This window comes from Peromyscus leucopus, chromosome 9, assembly GCF_004664715.2.
Source record: "Peromyscus leucopus breed LL Stock chromosome 9, UCI_PerLeu_2.1, whole genome shotgun sequence".
Lineage (NCBI taxonomy): Eukaryota > Metazoa > Chordata > Mammalia > Rodentia > Cricetidae > Peromyscus > Peromyscus leucopus.
The window spans coordinates 56,886,467-56,907,151 of NC_051070.1; the positions used below are offsets into that span (position 1 = coordinate 56,886,467).

Genomic DNA, 20,685 nt, shown 5'->3' on the forward strand with positions numbered 1-20,685 from the left:
GAGGGGTGTTTGCTCTATCCAGTTTACCATTCAAATGCCAATACCATCAAGAAATGTACTGGCAGATCCACTCAGAATGACGTTTAACTAGATGTCTGATAACCTCATGGCTGGCCTAATCAAGTTGAAAAAAAAAAAAAAAAAGACCATCATGAGGCACAGTGGTCGGGGAGGTAGAGGCTGAGAATTTCTTTGTAGGACAACTGGAGACCTCTGGGCTCTACTAGACAGCTTCCGGGTCCTGAAGGGAAGGGGACCCTACCTGTGGTTCAGGCAGGGAATCTCATTTCTAATCTTAGTTAGAGCTTGATCTAATACAAGGGGCATCTTTTTATTACTTTATATTTTGTTCATTTGTGCCAACATAAAAACAGTCCACATTAAAATCTGAATTTGTAGTTTCTCGTGAAAAACAAGAAATCAGTTACGAGAGTGCAGATGTCTGTTTGCGCATGGAAAACACGTCCAATCTGAGCCCGTGCTGCCTCCTTCGGTCTGTGTACTCACTGTCCTGCTTGTCTTGGCCTCTTTAGCTCTGGCACCCCTCTCCAGCTTCTCTGAGCAGCTGCTGTCTAAAGTGCTCCCACTCCGTCCACCACCACAGTCCTTCCCATCGCTCTTTGCTGGGGAAGGGCCTTGGCAAGAAAACTGTTCTCCGTCTAGGGCTTACTCAGGGCTTACTCAAACAGCTAGAGGGACCTGGCTGTGGCCAAGCAGCAGGAAGTGGCCAGCAAGTCTCCCCTGCTTATCATGCTTTATAAACTTGTGCTAATATTTAATAATTTATATATTATTATTACTATTTGAACTCTCAGGAGAGACTACTAGGAGAGGTCATATGAAGGTCAGATGTCCTTTTCTCCTTATTAGCACTTTTAGAGGGGGAGACCTGGAGAGATGGGCCTTGGCATAGACTCTTCTAGAACCACAGAATGGCAAAGATAACGTTGCTCCGTTTCTGAGCACAGCGAACAAAATAAACATGTTTAGGTTAGAGAAAGAAGTTCTCTAAGGGGCCTAGAACTTCTGCTTTTACAGAGCTGAAGGGATAGCACACTGAAGAGGGCTTGAGGCAATTCTGTATGTCCCTATCAGTCCACACAGTCCCACGCAGTGACTGCCACTTGTGACAAGGAAGGTTATACATAGAAGACTGTTGGAAGGTAGAACAGTCTGGTCATAAGGTAGTGAGGCCCTGGTTGGGGGCTTCCAGGGGGTGCACAGACCCCATTCTTAAACTGCAGGCTTTTGACTTGGGCATTGTTGATGCTTTCATGCACACATAGGCACCGAAACCTTTTGCATAATGCAAAGAAAGACACAGGCCACGGAGGAGTTGGAGCTTTAAAGAGGACGTATTTTAAGTCCTAAGGTTCAGACCATGGTAGGCCCATTTTGAAGGCACCTGGGATTTGTTTGAATCGGGTGTGATAATTTATACTTGTGTAGAAATGACTGTGGGGAAGGAAGACATTTGTCTTAGAGATCCTTAGGAATAGGAGTCACAGCAGGCCATGTGCCAAGCAGGGAAGCACTTAGTGTGGTTTCCATGGGAAAAGCAGGTGAGCATTGGAGGCTGTGAATAGTTTCTGCAGACTCCAGAACCAGACCTTTCCTTGGCAGCCTGGTCTTTGGCCCAGGGGTGCGGAGGGCAGATGGGGATGGCTCAGGGTCTGAGAAATCCTTAGAAGAGGTGGTTGGAGCTTGGGATCCATTTGGTTGTCTTGCAGATGAAAAGCATGCTTTTAGGATCTGCCTGACCCAAGAAGCAGCTTTCCCAAGTGTCAGAGCATCAAGTACAGGGTCTAACCAGTGGTCCTCAACCTTCCTAATGCTGTGACCCTTTAATACAGTTTCTCATGTTGTGGTGACCCCCCAATCGTAAAATTATTTCATTGACACTTCATAACTGTAATTTTGCTACTGTTATGAATTATAATGTAAATATCTGACATACAGGGTATCTGATATGTGACCCCTGTGAAAGGGTCATTTGATCCCCCAAAGGGGTCATGACCCACAGGTTGAGAACCACTGAACTAGCACCATGGCCCTAACAAGGCTTTCACTCTGTCCTCCTAAGGTGGAAAAGATCAACTTCTCAGGTGCCCCAGGAAGAATGTGCCAGGTTAGTTGGTGCTTGTTTTTTTCTAGCCCAGAGGTACTGTAAACAGAACCAGAAGTGACCCAAGAGTCCAGCCTTAACTCCCCTTTTGTAAAGAGAGGACTTGAACCCAATGAGTTGAGCCACCTTTATCAAAGTCTCACGGTTGGTCTGGGGGTGTAGTTCATTTGTTAGAGTGCTTGCCTAGCAAACGAAGCTCAGGTCTCAACTGCCAGCATCATGTAAACAGGACCTTGTGGCCCATACTTGTAATTCCAGAACTTGAGAACCTGAGACAACTTACCTCAAGATGGGAGAATCTCAGATATAGGTCCCAGATGGTATCTGAGCTCTCCCATTGGTGGAGGATAGGGTTTTGTTAATACATTCCAAAGGTTTTTAATCTGTTCATCAGGATATTAGGTCTTACACAGAGGTGAGGTCTGACTCTTTGTGGGGCTAGAGATAGTCAAAGAGCATTTGTAGTTAACTCTGGTGTGCAGCATTCTGAATGCTCCACAGTGGTTGAAGTTTTAACCAGCTTCTGTAGACTGGGCTACTCTTCAGGAATTCTCATTCAAAAGTCCATCCTTTGCTATATAATATATTTCAGGCTAGCCTGGGCTATCTAAGGCCTTGTCTCAAAAACAAAAGACATGGTTAATTGTAGAGCAGAGCCTAGAACTCAGTGCTATACCCATGTCCCTCGCAGCTGGCTAAAGCTGGGGAGAGCAGGCCCACTGTCTCTGTCTGTAACAATCCTTGAACATTAGGAGAACGCGAGCTCAGAAATGCTTCCAGTAGCAGCACAGACAGCTCCCTGGGACCACAGGAAGACAGCAGCATTAGTGGGGCCCCTGCCAGGCCTCCCAGTTCTAAGCTTAGCCAAGAACCTAAGATGTCAGAGCCAGGATGCAGCTTAGGATGAGCAAACCTCAGCCCGGTCCCAACCTTGGTCTGAACCAATGGGTGGGTGGCTGATTTCCCCTCTCTGGTACCAGCCAGCCTACTGACTATCACCCAGTCCCTCTCAAATACCCACATCATCCTTCCTGTTAAAGATCCTTTAATGGGGCCAGTAAGTGAAGGCTGGGGAGGTCTCAGAAACAGAGAGGCCAAATTGAGACCTCTACCTAGTGTTTAAAGAGAAAGAATCCAGAGACGAGGCAAAGGGAGGAATCTGGAGGGGGTCTCATTAGAGTTAGAAAGTACAAGCTCAATGGGAGGCGGGCTTCCCCAGAGAGCAGCAAACCCTGGGCTTCTGGGTAGAGTCTGAGATGAAAATGTTAGGGGAAGAAAGGTTACTCATAGGAGGGAAGAAATATTCGTGGGGAGGTGGTGGGCACGAGGAAAGGCAAAGGTAGGAAATTCCAGGAATGGCTTGGGGATTTTTTCCTGAGTAGAGTTTACTCCCACTTTGTGTCCTTACATGGGATTTTTGGATGTGTCATGACATCAGGTGCATGATGGGAACAGTGGATTCTGCAAGGTGAAGCAGTTAGGAGTTGTTGGTCCATGCCTGTTCCAGCTGTCTTTGGATGGTCTTGTGTCTCTACCTATCGTTTGAGAGGTCACATGATGTCCTGCTGTGATACAGGTCTGAGGTTCTATCAATCTCTAGGAACTTTGAATTTATCTCTTTTTTCCCCCAGTGTGTTTATTCACACACACACACACACACACACACACACACACACACACACACACACACGTTTATTACATCTTCAAAACCCTTTGTTCTGATTGGAAGGTGAAGGGTAAGTCATGTGTTTTTAATGACATTCCCCAAGGATCATGCAAGTTCTAGAAGGCAGCGAATTATACAATTTCTGATACCCCTTCTAGTGCTGAATTTTATAGTGTTCTGATTTAGTCAAGTCTGGTCCAAGTGAGTAAATTGTTATTACTGCACCACAGAGGCAGAGGAGGGCGGGGCAGACAACGAAAGGGACATCTGAAGCCATTAACTGTTCAGAGTGGAGGGCTGAAAACCAGAACCCAGGCATCCTGTCTCCTGGGGCCTTGCTCTCTCTTCTGCCCTACAGGCTCCTCCCTCAGCAGGCCCTCCTTCCTCCTTCCCCCTACGGTACACAAGGTTTTCACGGTGTCTGTTCACGTTTGGCTTAACCTTCTATCCTTAGAACCTGTTTGTTCCCAGAAGGGCTGTGGGCTGGGCAGTGAGCAGGACAGCCTGTGTTCTAAATTCTTCCTTTCCTCACCTGGCAGATGGCCACGCAGTGAGACAGTTGACAAGTAATGGCAATGTTGACAGCTGAGACTATAATCCATGAGTGGGAACGGAGTCTGCTCAACTAGTGCTGTGGAGATGAAAGGGTTGGGGATTGCCACCTCAGCTGGAGGATGAGCATGGAACAGAGTTCAGAATGTGCTCCGCATCTCACAGGAGCCAATGAACAGCTATACGGCCCTGAGGAAAGTTGTATTGCCCCTTAAAGCCTACTAAATTCTAAGTATCCAAGGCCTAAACCAGAGAGCAGGGACCTGCTGGCCAGGTTCAGATGCAGCAACTATGGGCTGGACCACTGACTTGACCTTCTGGGGGTGGCTTTCAAAGTTCCTGGTTATCATACCTGGTTTTGACAGACCTTGATAACTAGAATTCTTGAGATGGGAGTTAAATGTATGTGAATAGTAGTGACCTTGGTATGGAAGGATTAGTGAATGCGGCAGACCTTCACTACAATGTTGTGTGAGAGCCATAGACCACTGACTGCACAGCCAGAGTGAGGCTCCCGACCGACACTTCCAGAGGGAAAACGAGAATCTGAAGGCAGATGCAGAAAATCTTCACTGTGTCCTAGGGAAGAGCTGGCGATACTAAAAATGGTCCCGAAGTGGACTGGGTGGGTTGTAGATTTTCTTGACAAGGTGGATCCCTTATCACCAAAATATTTATGGAGATGCTTGAAGGAAGGATCTGTGATCATGACCACGATCAATATTCTGTATCAGAGACATCTACCTGGGACTTTCAGAGAAGGTTCACAGATGAGACAAAGAAATAGGAGGGTGTTTTGTTACAGTAACAGCACATGCTCCAGGGGTGGGAGGGGCATGCTTCCCAGGAAAGCAGAAGACCCCGGGGCTCTGAATAAATCTCATGGGCAGCTTTGATGGAGGGGGGATTATTCATGACTAAGAAGTGGGTTATGAATATTAGTTTAGTTCATCTTCCCGACAGTTCTGGGTTCGGTTCTGATGTCTGGTAGCCAGGATCTTAGCCTGGGTCTTCGGGAGGTGTTTAATGTCTTTGTCCTCAGGTTGACTTTCATCTGAAAAGCAGAGGAAGTAGAAAACCAGCTGGGATTCCCAGGGGCAATCCTTCCCTCGCCTTGGAGTTTACACAGGTGGTTGTCGCCCGTCCCCTGCTGCCCCCCCCCCATTGCCCCTGGTATCTGTCATCCTTTTCTAGAATAGGACACATGACTACATGGCCTCTTGGAAAAGGTCTTCCCTCCTCTTTATCTCTTTCTTTCCTCTCACTTTCTACCCCCTCAGATTTCCCTGTCACATTTCCCCTCCCATAAAGGACTCTCCCAGGGGTCAAGGATTTTAACTCCCAGGGTCCATTTGGGAAAGCTTCTTGCCTAGACAAGGGAACTTACCCTGAGATTTCATCAAGCAGGAACCCTCACAGGGATTTTTTTGGGGGACTTCTGCAAAAGACTTAGAAAGGGGTAATGTATTTAGTTCCTTAAGGAACTTGACCGTTGCTTTACGAACTGTGAATATTCGTGCCCAAGATGTTGTTGGGAAATCATTCTTCTTAGCTAATCTTCTGGGGTTTTATAGGAAATAGGAGCGAGGGCCAGAAGATGAGTTGCCCTACTCAAGTGATCTGGGTCTCTTTCTGAGTGTCAACTGAATGCACCTACAGAGTATAAAATCTTGTTTTGTGTGTGTGTGAGTGAGTGAGTGTGTGTGTGTGTGTGTGTGTGTGTGTGTGTGTGTGTGTGTGTGTACCAGCAAGTCCTCAATCATCACTGGAGAAGTGAAATGTGGTCTCTTTGGGGACCACAAAGAGACCTAGCTCTCTGAGCTCCTAGCTGGGTCAGAACCTCCCACTACCTCCCATGTGTCGGCCCCCGCCACACACACCTTGTGTGCCAGTGGAGGTGGCCCACACCAGTCCCCTGAGCCTTCCGCTCCAGTCTCTGTCCTTCCGGCCACATGTCTGCGGTGAGCTGTGGAGGAAGGTATTGCTTTTCTTTGTCTTAACTTCTATGCTCTTTAGAAACCTTAATGAGAAAGAGCTGAAGGGCCTGTAGGCCAAACATAGCTTTTCATTCCACGCAGGGAAGCTGGACTCATGGTTTTTTTTTTTTTACAGGTAAAAGCCAGGATTCTGACAATGTTTCCCCTAGCATGGCTGCACCGGGGATGTGAAAGCTTGGGAGGGTGCAGGACCTGCATTCTTTTCATATTTGGGTCAGCATATCTTAAGACGTGGCCAAAGCAATCCCAGAGAAGTATCCTCTGTTGAATCAATCCAACATGGAACGGGAAAACTCCTGTCTCAAATAACAGACTTCTTTGCTTTATTTCTTCTCAGTTTACACTCTAGCTGTAAACATGGAGATGGCTTTGCATCCCAACTATGCATAACTTTGAGATCTTGTACTGATTTAACTGAGTATGCCTATGTCGTCTGCTTACTGGTTACTTTTTAGGATGGACAAGAGTTGATTCTGAGTGAGGCTCTGTGTCCAAGTGGGATGGAGGGACGATGGAAACACCTTGCTGGTTTTCTTAAAATTTTATCTTTTTCTTTTTCTTTTCCTTCTTTCCTTCCCTCCCCTCTGTTTACCTCCCCTTCCCTTCTCTTCTCTTCCCTCTCCCTTTCTTTCTTCCTCTCCTGTCTTTCTTTCTTTCTTTCTTCCTCTCCTGTCTTTCTTTCTTTCTTTCTTTCTTTTTTTCTTTCTTCCTTTGTGTCTTTCTGTTTTCAGATAAATTGCTTCTCTCTCTCTCTCTCTCTCTCTCTCTCTCTCTCTCTCTCTCTCTCTCTCCAAACTCCCATTCACAGGGCTTTGCTGCTCAAATTGTGGTCCCCAAGGGACTGGGAGGAGAGTCTTCTCCTACCCACCCTGGCCACCTGGATCCCCACTCCTAGGCCCGACTCTGGGTCCATGTGACCATTTCCTTTCACAGCTCCTTGGCTACAGTTCACGCTGTGAAGGTTTCCAGTTGGGGTTTCCAGGGTCTCTTATTTGAGTGTCTAACCAGGGGATGAAAAGCCTGGCAGCATTAGAGCGGACGTCAGGAAGCAGATATAGAAGAGCTCATGCAGAAGGGGTGGGATAGCTCTGCATCTGCATCTGGGTCCTCCCTGCTTTGACTTCTCATAGCTGGAGTTTTAGAAGACCAAATTTCCCCCAAATTTTCTGAGCTCTGAATAACTGAAACTACTTGCTTCTTTTCTTCATATCCATTTCTCAATAGAAGGCTTGAGTAACAAGACACTAAAATAGAAAATGACCAGGGCACTGGGAAATGAGGCCCTGAGATACCAACTCAGCATTTACGAGTTGTAACCCACTGGGATCTGTTACAATTCAGCTGTAATGAATACCACACTGCCAAGGGGAGGCCTGTGGCCTGGGAACTGGGGGTTCTGGGATCCCACTGATTGGTACACCATTTAGTCTCCTAAATTCAGTTCTCACCAGGGAGGCAAGGACCTGTGGCTCCTTATGCGTCCTGAGAAGGTGTTAGAATTACCTAGGGTGTCAAGGGCTGGGAAACAGGGAGATGCTGGGCCCAGGAGACAAAGTTTCAGCAGTATAGAATGAATTAATTCCAGAGCTCCAACAAGCTATGACTACTTGACAGTTGCTGGGAATATATTTCACCTGCCACTGCCCCCCACCTCCAAATGTTAACCGTGTAAAGAAATGAATATATCAGTTAGCTTGGCCATAATACTGCATGCTTTTAGTATATACAATTTCAAAAAAAATTTAAGAAGGCTGGATGGTGGTGGTACATGCCTTTAATCCCAGCACCTGGGAGGCAGAGGCAGGTGGATTTCTGTGAGTTCAAGGCCAGCTTGGTCTACAGAGCAAGTACCAGTACAGCCAGTGCTGTTACACAGAGAAATCCTGTCTTGAAAAACAAATTAGAAAGAATCAAAGCTGTGCACGGTGGCACGCGCCTCCAGTTCCAGCTAGTCAAGACGTAGAGAGGAAGGAGGATCACTTATATCTAAGAGTTTGATGTCTACAGAGACATCATACCAGCACTGTCTCAAAACGATTGTCTTTTACAATCACTAGAATATTTCTGGAAAATACAGATGGCTGAGCCCCACTCCCAAAGGTCTTCACTAAGGAGTGCAGAGTGAACACATGAGAGATATGTCCTTTTGTGGTACCCGTGTGCACATGGACAGGGTGAAGAAAAGAGCTCAGGCATTATTTGAGTGTATATTACTGATCTAATGGGAACTGATCTCTCCATTAGAATACAGAGCCCCAGGAGGCACTACCCTGGGTGTGTCTGGGAGTGGAGCCTCCTCACTGAAAGGCCAGAGTCTGGCTTATTGCCATCTTTGCGGGTTTGAGTGGCAAGAAACCAGAGTGCTGGCCCAGTCCAACTCCATTGAAACCCTGGCCTTTTCTCCACTTTCATGAGATCCTTGGATAGTTTATTACTCAGTGTGTGGCTCCATGCATGAGGTTGGTGGTGGTAGTGTGTGTGTGTGGGGGGGTGGCGTTGGGGGGTAACAGTACCTTTGGGTTTTTATTAGGATGTAATGGGCTTGTCTTGTGGGTACACTACTTGTCATGGAGGAGGACAAGGAGAAGATTATGTTGCCTGTGCTGTTTTCAGAAATAACTCTTTTTGGGACAGAAAGGGGGGATGGGTGAGTGCTCAACATCTCAGGGCTGGAGAGAAGAGAAGTCACAGGATAGCAAAGAACTCTGAGACCTGATCAGACACTGATCCTCCAGGACAGTGTTTAGGGTCCAGTGTGACATTCCAGGGTCTCAGGTCTCTCTGGCCAGGCTGCATCAGTTGCCTGTCTACACTGTTTACCCCACCTTCAGTTTGGATCCGATCCAGAGATGGCTGTTTGCTGCCTGGCTTTGTGCTAAGAAGACTGGCCCCTCTTCGTGGTCTGTGTGGAGAACACAGGAAGTCAGACTGTAAGGAAAGGGCTCGAGGCAGAGGCGCAGCTTTGTGCAAGTGGGACAGACGGTCCATATCTTTAAATACATTTAACCAATATAGCAGCAGGAGAGCTCAGAATCGTGTAACTGCATGGGATTCTAAATGTGGGTGTGTTTATATGTAGTTACAAATCAGTATGCAAATTCCATTCTCTGTGGCTTAACATTTTTATATACATCCTTTCATGTACTACTACTCTTTTATTTTTATCACGCTTCATCTCTGTGTTATTGATATTGCTGAGATTTCCTTCTGAGCCTTTTGTTCTGATTCTCATCATTTCCCTGTGGTAAAGAGTACAGCAATGAACATCCTTGTACAAATGATCCACTTCCCTCACCTTAAACCCATGGGGGTGTCCTGGATAGCTTTGTCAACCAGACACAACTTAGTATGATCTGAGAAGCAAATCTCATTTGAGGAACTGCCTAGATCAGATTGGCCTGGGGCGCGTCTATGGAGGATTGTTTTAATTGTTAATTGACATAGGGGGGCCCAGCATACTGTGGGCAGCACCATTCCCTAGGCAGGTGGTCCTAAGCTATATAAGAAAGCTAGCAGAGTGTGAGCGCCTACCTGCTAGCCAGCAACCAGCATCCCCCATGGTTCCTGCCACATTTCTTCAGCAATGAAGTTAGTTCCTTGGTTGGAGGCATTGCTGTGTGGAATACCAAACACTTCCTTCTGCAGTGATGGACAGTGATCTGAAAGTGTAAGCCAAGTAACCCCCTGTGCCCCCGAAGTCACTCTTGGTCAATGTTCTTATCATAGCAATAGAAACGAAACTAGAATGTGGGATGTGTTTCCCAAGCCTTGTTAACAGGTGTGAGTTATTTGGTATTTAAAAAGCTTGCTCACCAGAAAGGCAATTCTGAGTAACTCACCACCCCATCAACATGAGTTTCTTTTTCTTCCCTACGGGTCTCTTGGCTCCTTTTGAGGAGTTTATAGTTGGTTTCTTAATGTTGTTTCCACTAGTATTTTTAACCACGAGGGTGACTCCATCTATTTTTAAGTTCCCAAGTCTTTTCACACACAGGTGGTATCCTGTTTGCTTGATGGGCATCTAGATTGTTGTTTTATTCGATTCACATTAGAACGAAGGCTGATTGCTGTAGTGTACAGATGGGGCATCCTGCTGTCTGATGGTTTGGCTGTCTGTTTATATGACGCAGAGCTTTGGTGTAGACTGGGTTTGTAGACTGGCAGATTGGAGGCTGGCAGGTGGAAGCTTGTTCAAGAGGATGTTTTTGTTGTTTTTAAGGTGGTAATGGAGGGGGAGAGCAATGTCCATGCTGAAAGTCTTGTGTCTATACTTTCCAGTTTTTTGTTTTTAAGTACTTGGGTTTTCTTTTCATTACCATTTTTTTCTGTTCATGAAATACATGGATCACATAAGACCCCTTAAATAAAATTCTTTGTTTTCATCTTTCTGCACACCCCGCTCTGCTGAAAGCCTGCGTTCCTTCCAGGGGTGTATAGCTAGCAAGGGGTGAACTTATGGGGAGGATTTTTTTAAACCGCATTCTAGGAGCCATGTCAGAAAATGTGCAACCAAGCTACGCTTTGACACACAGACACAGTCTGGAGGTGCAGACCCCATAGTGGAGTTGAGTCTGTGTACAGACTGTGTGTCTTGGGGAAAGAAGGGAAATGGAGCTGGGCGGTGGTGGCACATGCCTTTAATCTCAGCACTCAGGAGGCAGAAGCAGGCGGGCCTCTGTGAGTTCGAAGCCAGCCTGGTCTACAGAGCAAGTCCCAGGATAGGCAGAGCTATGCAGAGAAACCCTGTGTCAAAAAATTTTAAAAAAAAAAAGGGGGGGGGGGATTGAGCTCTCATCCAGCTTCTGTCTTGTAAGAAAGGAGACTCTAGGGTGGCTCAGTCAGTTGTCCTTATCATCCTCAAAGTGGCAGAGACATCTGTCTCCGGAGACATCGGCAAAATCGCGAGAATACGGACATAAAAAAGGGGAACCATGTGTAACCTAGAAGGCACCTCATCTAAATATTTACCAACCAAAAACTGAAAATAGCTGAAAAAAAAAATGCCATTTGTTCTGAATATTTACAGCCTCAGTATCATTTTCTAAAGTAATAGGATAAAATAAGCGTCTGCGTATTGAGTATTAACTACCGTGTGTTAAGTATAGTCACCTAGAGAGGATTTAAAGTCTATAGGGAGATGTGCATAGGTTAGATACAAGTGCCATGTCATTGGTCGGAGGGGCTGGAACAGCCTTTGATGTTGACATCTGTGATGTCTTAGAGTGAGTTCCTTGTGGACACTGAAGGATGCCTGCATGAAGATAGAGGCCCTCCCCGCTTGCCCTCTGGTAAACCTTGCTGAAGGAATGGGCCCAAGTCTTTTACCTTTGGTCCTCCAGCCTCCTGAGACCGACACTCCATCTTGTCTTCCCAACTCTTACTTTTCTCCTGGGTCTCAGGAGACCTTGTATCCTGTGTCAGAGGGTCCCACACCCCGGAACATAGACCCCCCAAGCCTTGTGGTCCTTAGTGAGCAGAACCCAGCCATGGCCTCCTGTGTACAAAGCCCAGGGGAAAAAAATTTTTAGAGGTTTTCTAGGTTAGTCAACTGTGTGTTAACTTCTGATGGTTCACATCACTTTAACTAACAGTGAGTTACATTACAGTTAGTTTTATCCCACATTTCTAATCCACAGGGCTGCTAAACCCAGTCTTCCCCATGCCACGAGGGGAAGACTTGACTTATTTATCTGTCTATGGCAGGTTGTTTCTGTGTAGCACAGGCTAGCCTCAACTTGATAATCCTCTTGGCATCTGTTTCTTAAGTGGTGGATCATAGCTGTGTGCTACTATACCCGGCTTTTTTAAAGTTATTATTATCTGTAAGAAGGGTTTATCCTATTTCACAAGTTAAACTTGCTTTGTCCTGAAAGTCTGGAGATTTTGAGAATCCTTTTGTGTGTGCGATTGTGAGTGTACAGGTGTGTGTGTGTGTGTGTGTGTGTGTGTGTGTGTGTGTGTGTGTGTGTGTAGGTGGGGTCTGGGATGGAAACTTGTCTGCCTCAGGTGTCATTTTCTGGGTGCTGTCTACCTTCTTTTTTGAGATGGAATTTCTTTTTTTTTTTTTTTTTTTTTTTTTTGGTTTTTTGAGACAGGGTTTCTCTGTGTAGCTTTGCGCCTTTCCTGGAACTCACTTGGTAGCCCAGGCTGGCCTCGAACTCACAAAGATCCTCCTGGCTCTGCCTCCCGAGTGCTGGGATTAAAGGCGTGCGCCACCACCGCCCGGCAAGATGGAATTTCTTATTGGTTGGAACTCACCAACTAGGCCAGGCTGACTGGTTTGTCTAGCTCTACCTTCTCAGCAATGGGATCACAGGCCACATCATCCCACACCTGGATTGTGGGTTTTTTTTTTGTTTTTTTTTTTAACATAGGTTCTGGGAATCACACTCCAATCGTCATGCATGCAGGGCAAGTACTGCATTGACTGATCCATTCCCCCGGTCCCCAAGAGTCCTTTATGGCCTGTCATGAAATTCATCTCTCAACTTGATGCTTCTCATCTGATCGCCATAAGCTCTCTCTGTGGCGTTCAAAGGCACAGACCGGCAGGGACAGTTAGCACAGGAGTCTACCCCCACCAGGTTCTTGCGGGTACTTGGTTAGCAAGAGCTGTTTGAAAACCTGTGAAGTTCCCCACTTATCCTCTGGCCTGCTCACTAACCTCTCAAGAAGATGTGGCCAGACTCAGTCAAATGTCCAGACAAAGCTCTGGTTGATTACAGCTCCAGGCTTCCCTACCCGAGAACCAATTTTGTATTTCACGTGCTCGGAAGGGGAGCAGTCATGGAAGAGTTAAGCCTGGGACTGGGGAATAACAGAGAGTGTGGTTTCTGAAAGATCTTTCAGTGCAGAGAACCGCGAGCACCTCTGAGGAAGGTTTCCATGCACCTGGCGCTCTGCTCTCTTGCAGGACTGGGTGGGGAGACCGTTGAGTCAACAAGGCTGGATGTCAAAGGTCAGAGGTGGGCTGGAAGCCAGCAACTCTGAACACTTGTCTTCCTTACCCCAACTCTCACACTATGCAGACAGGGCAAGGCTGGGCTGCACTCTGGTGAGCCAGCGTCACCCATCTCTCCCCAGTCCTTGCAAGACTTTTAGAGAGAGCATACCAGTAGTTGAAATTGGCCGCGGCGGAAATAGTTACACCAGAGGAATTGGCACGTGCCATAAAACAAGGCGCCCCTGTGCACAGCCAGGACCCCAGCATGCAACCAGGCTTTACCCTAACTGCTCCTGCTGCCTCTGAGGTCATACTGTGAGTGAAGGAGGCACCCCCCACCGCCCACACGGTGGGGGCTCCCTCCTGGACCCCAGATTAGGCACAAGCCACACCCAAACACTTGTTCCCACAGAGAGAACCTTTATTAAGTGGTGAAGACTCAGGCAGAAAACGATAGCAAATGACCGTGTAGATGTGATTTTTTTTTTTTAAAGGAAAAGAAGGGAGGTCTATGTGAGAATGGGCTAGAATTCAGTGGCAAAGGAGATAGGGGGTGAGGCGAAAGGGGAAGGGGACAAGGGAAAGGAGCAGGGGTATTTGTCTCAGAGGGACAAAGGACTGTCTCTGGAGAGAGAGGAGACAGATGTGGCACATAGGCAAATGGCAGTTTATAAAGGTAAAGGCGGAAACCCTGCGTTAGGATGAGGTGTTTAATTTCAATTGGACATGTCAATTAGGTGAACCAAAGGGGGCTTTTGACAGCTGGACCTTGGTGGTCAGCCTCAGGAGGAGGAAGTGGTCAAATAAGGGAATGGACTTGGTGGCTCGCTTTAGGAATGCAGTCTAACGGTTTCTAGCAAGGCCGAGGGAATGGGGGAAGGGCAAGGCCTGCCAGAGCCACACGCTCGAGAGGACCAGTGTCCCTTCAGAGAGTAACCCTATTACCAGGCATGTGTTATAAAAATAAAGCCTTCCCCCACCATATGAAGTTCAGCTTCTTTAATGACAAGTTGCCATCTTCTGGTCTTGTTTCTCAGTGACCCATCTACCACTCTGATCCCCAGACCAGTATGTCATTTTGTTTCCTGATCTTCTGGGTCATACTTTCCAGAGTCCCAAAGCCCAGTGGGCAGGTCCTGCTCAGTGTTTGTCCAGCAGTACACTTAGGGTTGCTTTGGGGTCCCTATCATTCTGTGACTGGTGTGTGTGTGTGTGTGTGTGTGTGTGTGTGTGTGTGTGCACATCCTGAATTCTCTCTTTTCTTGTCTGCTTGGCTTCGTATCATCAAGCCATGGTATAGCTCCAGAGACACAGAAAAGTGGAGAGAAGAAGGGGAGAGAGTGAGAGGAGAGGAGGGAAGGAGCAGAAAGAGAACACTGCAGAAAAGAAGAGTGGAAGGAGGGAAGGAGGGAAGGAGAGGACGGAGGAGAAATGGTAGCCAAATAGCACTCATGAACTGGCAAGTAAGGAATAAAAGATTGTGACTTTTAAAGTTCCTTATCCTTACTGTTATTATTATTCTGGTGTTTATGTTTGTATGTCTCTGTGTATGCATGTGCAGCTGCACTTGTTCCTCTGTGAACACGCATGTAGAAGCCAGAGGTCATCGTCAGGTGTCATTCTAACAGGAACCTTGGTTTTCTCACTGAATCCGGAGTTGCTGACTAGGATAGACTGTGAGCTCCAGGGTCTTCCTATCTCTGCCTTTCCAGTGCTGGAATTTTAAGTGTGTGTCCAGTATTTTATGTGATGCTGGGATTGAACAGATCCTCACGCTTGTGTGGCAAGCACCAACTGGGCTCTTTTCAGCCTCTGCTTGGCTTGAGAAGGGTCTCACTCCACAGCTCAGACTGACCGGAAGCTCATGCTCTTCCCGCCTCTGTCTGGGTGCTGGGATCATAAGCATGATCCCATCACGAGTGCTAGGGATTGTGGGAAGCAACCGAACCCAAAGGCCAAACAGATGAGATGAATCGGGTCAGCAACAAGGGCCAAGCCTTGAACTAATGGGGGGACCAGAGGTCCCCTTAACAGGAAGGTAAGGTGCTGCATCTCCACTGTTCTCCTTGCCCTCCAGAGAGCCAACCCCAGGCAGCTGACCTGTATGGGGGCAGGTGCTGGTAACAGAAGACTCCAAGTGGGTAATGGGTACGGGGGCGGGGAGCTGAAAATGTGGTGGAATCTCAAATGCTTTTTGAATTACCCTGAATTATAGTTGGCAGTAATCACAACCTTTCCAGTTCATTCCTTTGCCTGGAAAGAAGGGAAGAGATTAACCAAATGACAGGCTGGGGGTCCTGGAGCCGTAGAATGCTGGCCCCACAGGAACCTGGGGCCTGAAAGGACCAAGTCGGTGTGTGCAGCATGGAGCCCATGGGGACCAGCCGTGCCCGGGAGCTCAGGAGGCTCCCCAAGACGGTGGGGGTTATTGCAATTAGTTAAGTGCCTGTGCCCAGCAGGCCCTGAGATAGGAAAGGCCTGCCTTCCCCATTTTGTTGATGTGGAAACGGCCAGGGGAAGTGACTCAGAGGCAGAGTGGAAACAAAGTATGTCTCTCGTGACATTCTGACTTCTCCTGGTCTGAGTGGCTGGCCCTTGGACTGTCTCCCGTGGGGCTTCCTTCCATGGAACATGCTTCTTCGGTGTTCTCAGGTCAGGCAGGGGAACTTGTGTGGGCAGAGCGGGAACTGGGGGTTGGGGACACTTTCCAGGTAGACAGATGGGCAGAGGAAGGCAATCTTGGTTATAAAGGCAGCCCGTGCATGGCAGAGACCAAGAGAGCTGTGGCGGCCCCCTTGTTTACCACTGAGGTGGGTTTTAAAAACCAGGTCTTGCTGTTATATCAGGTTTCCAGTCCTTTCTTTAGCTAATTTCCAGGGAAAGAAAGAGAGAGAGAGAGAGAGAGAGAGAGAGAGAGAGAGAGAGAGAGAGAGAGAGAAGAAAGAAAGAAAGAAAGAAAGAAAGAAAGAAAGAAAGAAAGAAAGAAAGAAAGAAAGAAAGAAAGAAAGAAAGAAAGAAAGACACGTGCCAAGGACTGTACTGCAATACTCCTGATTCTTCAGAAAGACATTAGCTTCTTCATGTCCCAGTAGAGGTAACTAGAAAGGTCACCTGGTCCAGATGGCACAGCTGTGAGCTGCAGAGACCTTAGACCAAAATTGCCAAAAATGACTGCTGGCGTTTCATAAGTGAATGGCCACTGTAAACACAGGGAGAATGAGTGCCTAATGTGAGAATAAGAGGATGTCTTTCTAACTGCATACATTAAGTCCTGGGAATGGCGGCCAGTGCCAGTAACCTCTAAACTCAGAATTCCAGGCAGGAGACTGTGGAAGTATAAGGGCAGGACTGGGCCATGTGTAAGTTCCAGGACATGTGTCAAAACAAACAACAAACAAAAGCATGGTGGCACTCACCTGTACTCCCAGCTCCAGAGAGGTGGGGCTGGGAGAGTCGAGAGTCCAAAGCCAGGAGCTAGATAATGATGGAGTTGGAATCCCGGCCCCCTTGTGAAAAACTGAGCATGACTGCGTGTGTCTGTAACCACAGCATTAAGGGTGCAGAGACAAGTGTCCCAAGAGCTCCCTAGACAGCTAGGCTGCGTTACAATGCCCACCAGGCAGAGGACTTTCTTTCTCTGTGACGTATGTCTCTGGATCCTTAGAAACCTTCCCTAGGCTGGGAGCACAGAGCTTGGTACTGTGGCTGAGTCATCTGGAGAAGATTTAAATCCCACTTCAGTCCTGCAGGTAGACAGCTCGCCATTCCGGAAGAACATAATTGAGTTTCTTCCAGAAGATTATCAGGAGCTCAGAGACTGAATAGCCCCCAGGAGTACCCTTTGAAAGTTTGGGCCAAAAAGTTCTTATGGCCAATCAAAACGTTTCCTGTTTTAATCTGGGCCCGTTTCCTTGTGTTTGTTATTCTTTGCCTGTGGTCTGGGCATTTCTGGGAGCTGGGAGGTATGCTGAAGCCTGAGGTGGCTCAGAGCTGGGGTTTCACTGGTGCCATGGTCCGGCCATGCCTTAAACAGCACTTGGAGGGCCAGAGACAGACCAGGACACTGGGTGGAGTGGTCACCAGGGCTGGGAGAGCCAAGAAGTCTGGAGAAGGGGGTAGGACGTTGGCTCAGGAGCTGAGGGTCAGAGGACTTTGCGATCATTGAAAACCAGAAACAGGCTAAGGCTACAGATGAGACCGAGCAATCAGGAGGCACAGGCAAGTCTCATTGCCGGGAATAGGAGCTTCTGGTGGGTTGTTCTCATCTGACTAGGAATTCAGTGATATACATTGGTAGCTTGAAATCATCCATGGTGGGAATATGTACCCCAGAGAATGGAGGAAAAGACTGAAGATGAATACTTTCCCCTGGAGTAGTCACATTAGATTTTGGAACATAGGCAAGGAACAGCCATGAGCCGATTGCCTTTGTGTCCCATTGCCAACAATGGGCTTTCATTCCTTCTCTTCCTTCGTGTTCATGAGTCTTCTAGAAGGTAAGCCGGGTATTATTGTAGCTGGAGAAAAGTCAAGCTGTTTCACTGGAATTTTTTTTTTTTATTCTGGGACAGAGACACAAGCCAAGTGAGCAGGAGAGACCATAGAATCGAGGGTAAATCTCAGACCATGAGGACAGGCTTCCCTAAACACTACCTTCCAGTTATTTCTGCTTAGAAAGAGTTTAGGTAACTCATTGCAGATTGCTGTCTACTGAGGGGAGTCTGGGCTACATTCATGTGTTAACAGAAATACGGGTGCACTGCCTTGTGGGCTGGGGTCTTTGGACTCAAATCCTTCGTTTTCATTCTTAGTTCTTCTAGGACCAGTGGAGACAAAGTGCCCCAGGGAGGCTCGAGATGGTTTCTGGGCTGCTAAATGCGGGCTGACACTTTGGTTCTTGTAGAGTTTATGTCACCGTTGGGGTGGTACTGCCTGTGTGTGTGTGTGTGTGTGTGTGTGTGTGTGTGTGTGTGTGTGATATTCAGGACCAAATCCAGATCCTTGAACATGCTAGACAAGTGTTCCAGCCCTCAAGTTCACTTCTTAACAGGCATGAATTCTTGACCAATATCTTAAACCTTCTCAGGCATGTTTTCCCATCTGTGAAATGGGCTTCTTTGTTTCTGCCCATCTTTCAGGATTGATAGGCAAAGTGTGTGTGTGTGTGTGTGTGTGTGTGTGTGTGTGTGTGTGTGTGTTTTAAGATTTCTCTAGAACCTATAACTATTCTGGCATTTCCTGCAGCAAATGTGTTTTCTCAGGGACAAAATGCAGAACCGAGGGGCCCACATCAGGCTAAAGGTAAAAGCAGATTGTGGGTGACCAGAATGACTTTGCTAAAATATTTCTGCCAGAGTCCTATGGGCCACAAGCCTGCTGGGTTAGAGGAAGCTGCTCAAGATCAGATATCCACATCCTCTGGGCTTACAGGCAATGCATGACTTGTCAGCTGGTGTGGGTGCTAGTTGGTAAGAGGTAGACTATTCGTATTTGGTCATGGTCGGGATGGAGGACAAAATGTTCACTGAGCTAGACACTGTTTGGTCAGGTTGGAGGATAGGCGTGGTTCTCAGGTTAACCAGGCTGTGGTTTCTCATTGTTACACACACACACACACACACACACACACACACACACACTTGATTTTTTAGAGTAGTTTTAGGCTTACAGCAAAATTATAAGAAATGCAAAGACTTCCCATAATGCCACCCATCACCACATGCACAGCATCTCTCATTTCTAGCATCTCATGCCAAAGTGGAATGTTTGTTAGGGCTGGTGAAGACCCACTGATGCCATTGTGGCCTTCTCTGTAGTTTGACATCAGAGTCCTTCCTTCACGTACCTTCTGTGATATAGACAGGTGTGTAAAGATCCTTGCCTACCATTGTGGAATCACAATGAACATTTCTTTCCATTGTCCTGGCATCCTCTAAGCTGTCTGTTTATCCCTCCCCTGATTCCTCACACTGGCAACTGCTGGTCTTAAAACTATCTCCAAACTTTTGCGTTTCCACAGTTGGAACCACACAGGATGTATGTAGATTCTTTTTTTTTTTTTTAACTTAAAAACATTTGTTTAGCTAGGTATGGCACCAGCTTTAATCTCAGCACTCAGGAGGCTGAGGCAGGTGGATCTCTGTGAGTTTGAGGTCAGGTTGGCATATATACTGAGACCCTGTCTCAAAGAAAAATAAAATCACAAAAGGTTCTTCCATGTGTTTCATGGCTTGACAACTCTTCTTTCCCTGTGTGTACACATGTATATATATATATATATATGAGGGTGGCACACATGTGTGGGAATGTGCATGCACCAATGTGCATGTGCATACAGACTTGAGAGCAACCTTGGATCCTAAAAATGGAGTATCACCTACCTTCTTTGAAACAAGGTCTCTCATTGACCTGGAACTCACCCAATAGGCTAGTCTGGCTGTGCAGTAAGCCCCGGGATCTTCTGCACATCCATTCATCTCAGCTAGTTACACATTTTGGCAATTACAGATGAGGCTGCCATCAACCTCCACAAGCAGGTGCTATGTGTAGTTGTTAAGTTTTCAGCTTCTTTGAGTACATACCGAGGGGCGCAGTCCCTTGATGGCGTTGTAAGAACATGTTTGGTTTTAGAAGAGATTGCAAGAATGTTGCTCGAGTTCTAAAAGGTCTTTTAATAAAAAACCCAGAGCCAGCCATTGGTAAATATGGAAATATCAGAGAGACAAAGGAACAAGCCACTGCCACATCTCACCTCTCCAACTCCTCAGCCTGAAAAGGCCTCAGTCAACTGGTCTCTAGCCGAATGAGCTTCCTCAGCCGAAAAGGCTTCAAGCTGAAAAAAAGCCTCTAGCTGAACGGGACGCTTCTGCCAAAAAACCTTTAGTTCCTGTCTCCTCACGCCTTTAAACACCTTTCTCCACCCAGCCATCACTTCCTGGGATTAAAGGCGTGTGTGCTTCCCAGTACTGGGATTAAAGGTGTGTGCCACCACTGCCTGGCTCTGTTTTCTCTCCTAGACTGAGTCAATCTCATGTAGTCCAGGGTGCCTTTGAACTCACAGAGATCCAGATGGATCTCTGCCCTGTAAGTGCTAGGATTAAAGGTGTGTGCCACCACTGCCTGGCCTCTCTATTTAGTCTAGTGGCTTGTTCTGTCCTCTGATCTTCAGGTAAATTTTATTAGGGTACACACTATATCACCACAGGCTGCTGTGTTCAGGGTCTCCACATTCTCACGGCAGCTTTCTCACCCTCGTGGATAGTTCTTGCAAGAGTGGATGCAGCAGTTGGGGCTCGGAAGCATCTGAAGGTCTCGTTCCTAAGCTCCTGCCACTTTGCCTTGGTCCTGTCTAGGCACAGGCTAGACCTTCCCTGCTTACTCTTCAAGTGGGGATTCTTTCCTC

The 20,685-nt window shown here is 47.1% G+C and overlaps 1 protein-coding gene across 3 annotated transcripts in view; it reads left to right on the forward strand.

Moving 5' to 3' along the window:
* The window catches only part of Ptk2b (protein tyrosine kinase 2 beta), a 127,137-nt gene that overhangs the window by 43,259 nt on the left and 63,193 nt on the right, over positions 1–20,685 (forward strand). The window contains exon 1 of one of the 3 annotated variants that reach the window (XM_037208443.1): positions 15,800–15,935. The exons of the other annotated variants lie outside the window; for them this stretch is intronic. The gene's annotated coding sequence lies outside the window, so the exon portion shown is untranslated. Of the gene's footprint in view, positions 1–15,799; positions 15,936–20,685 lie in introns of those variants that run through there. 3 annotated transcript variants of the gene reach the window in all.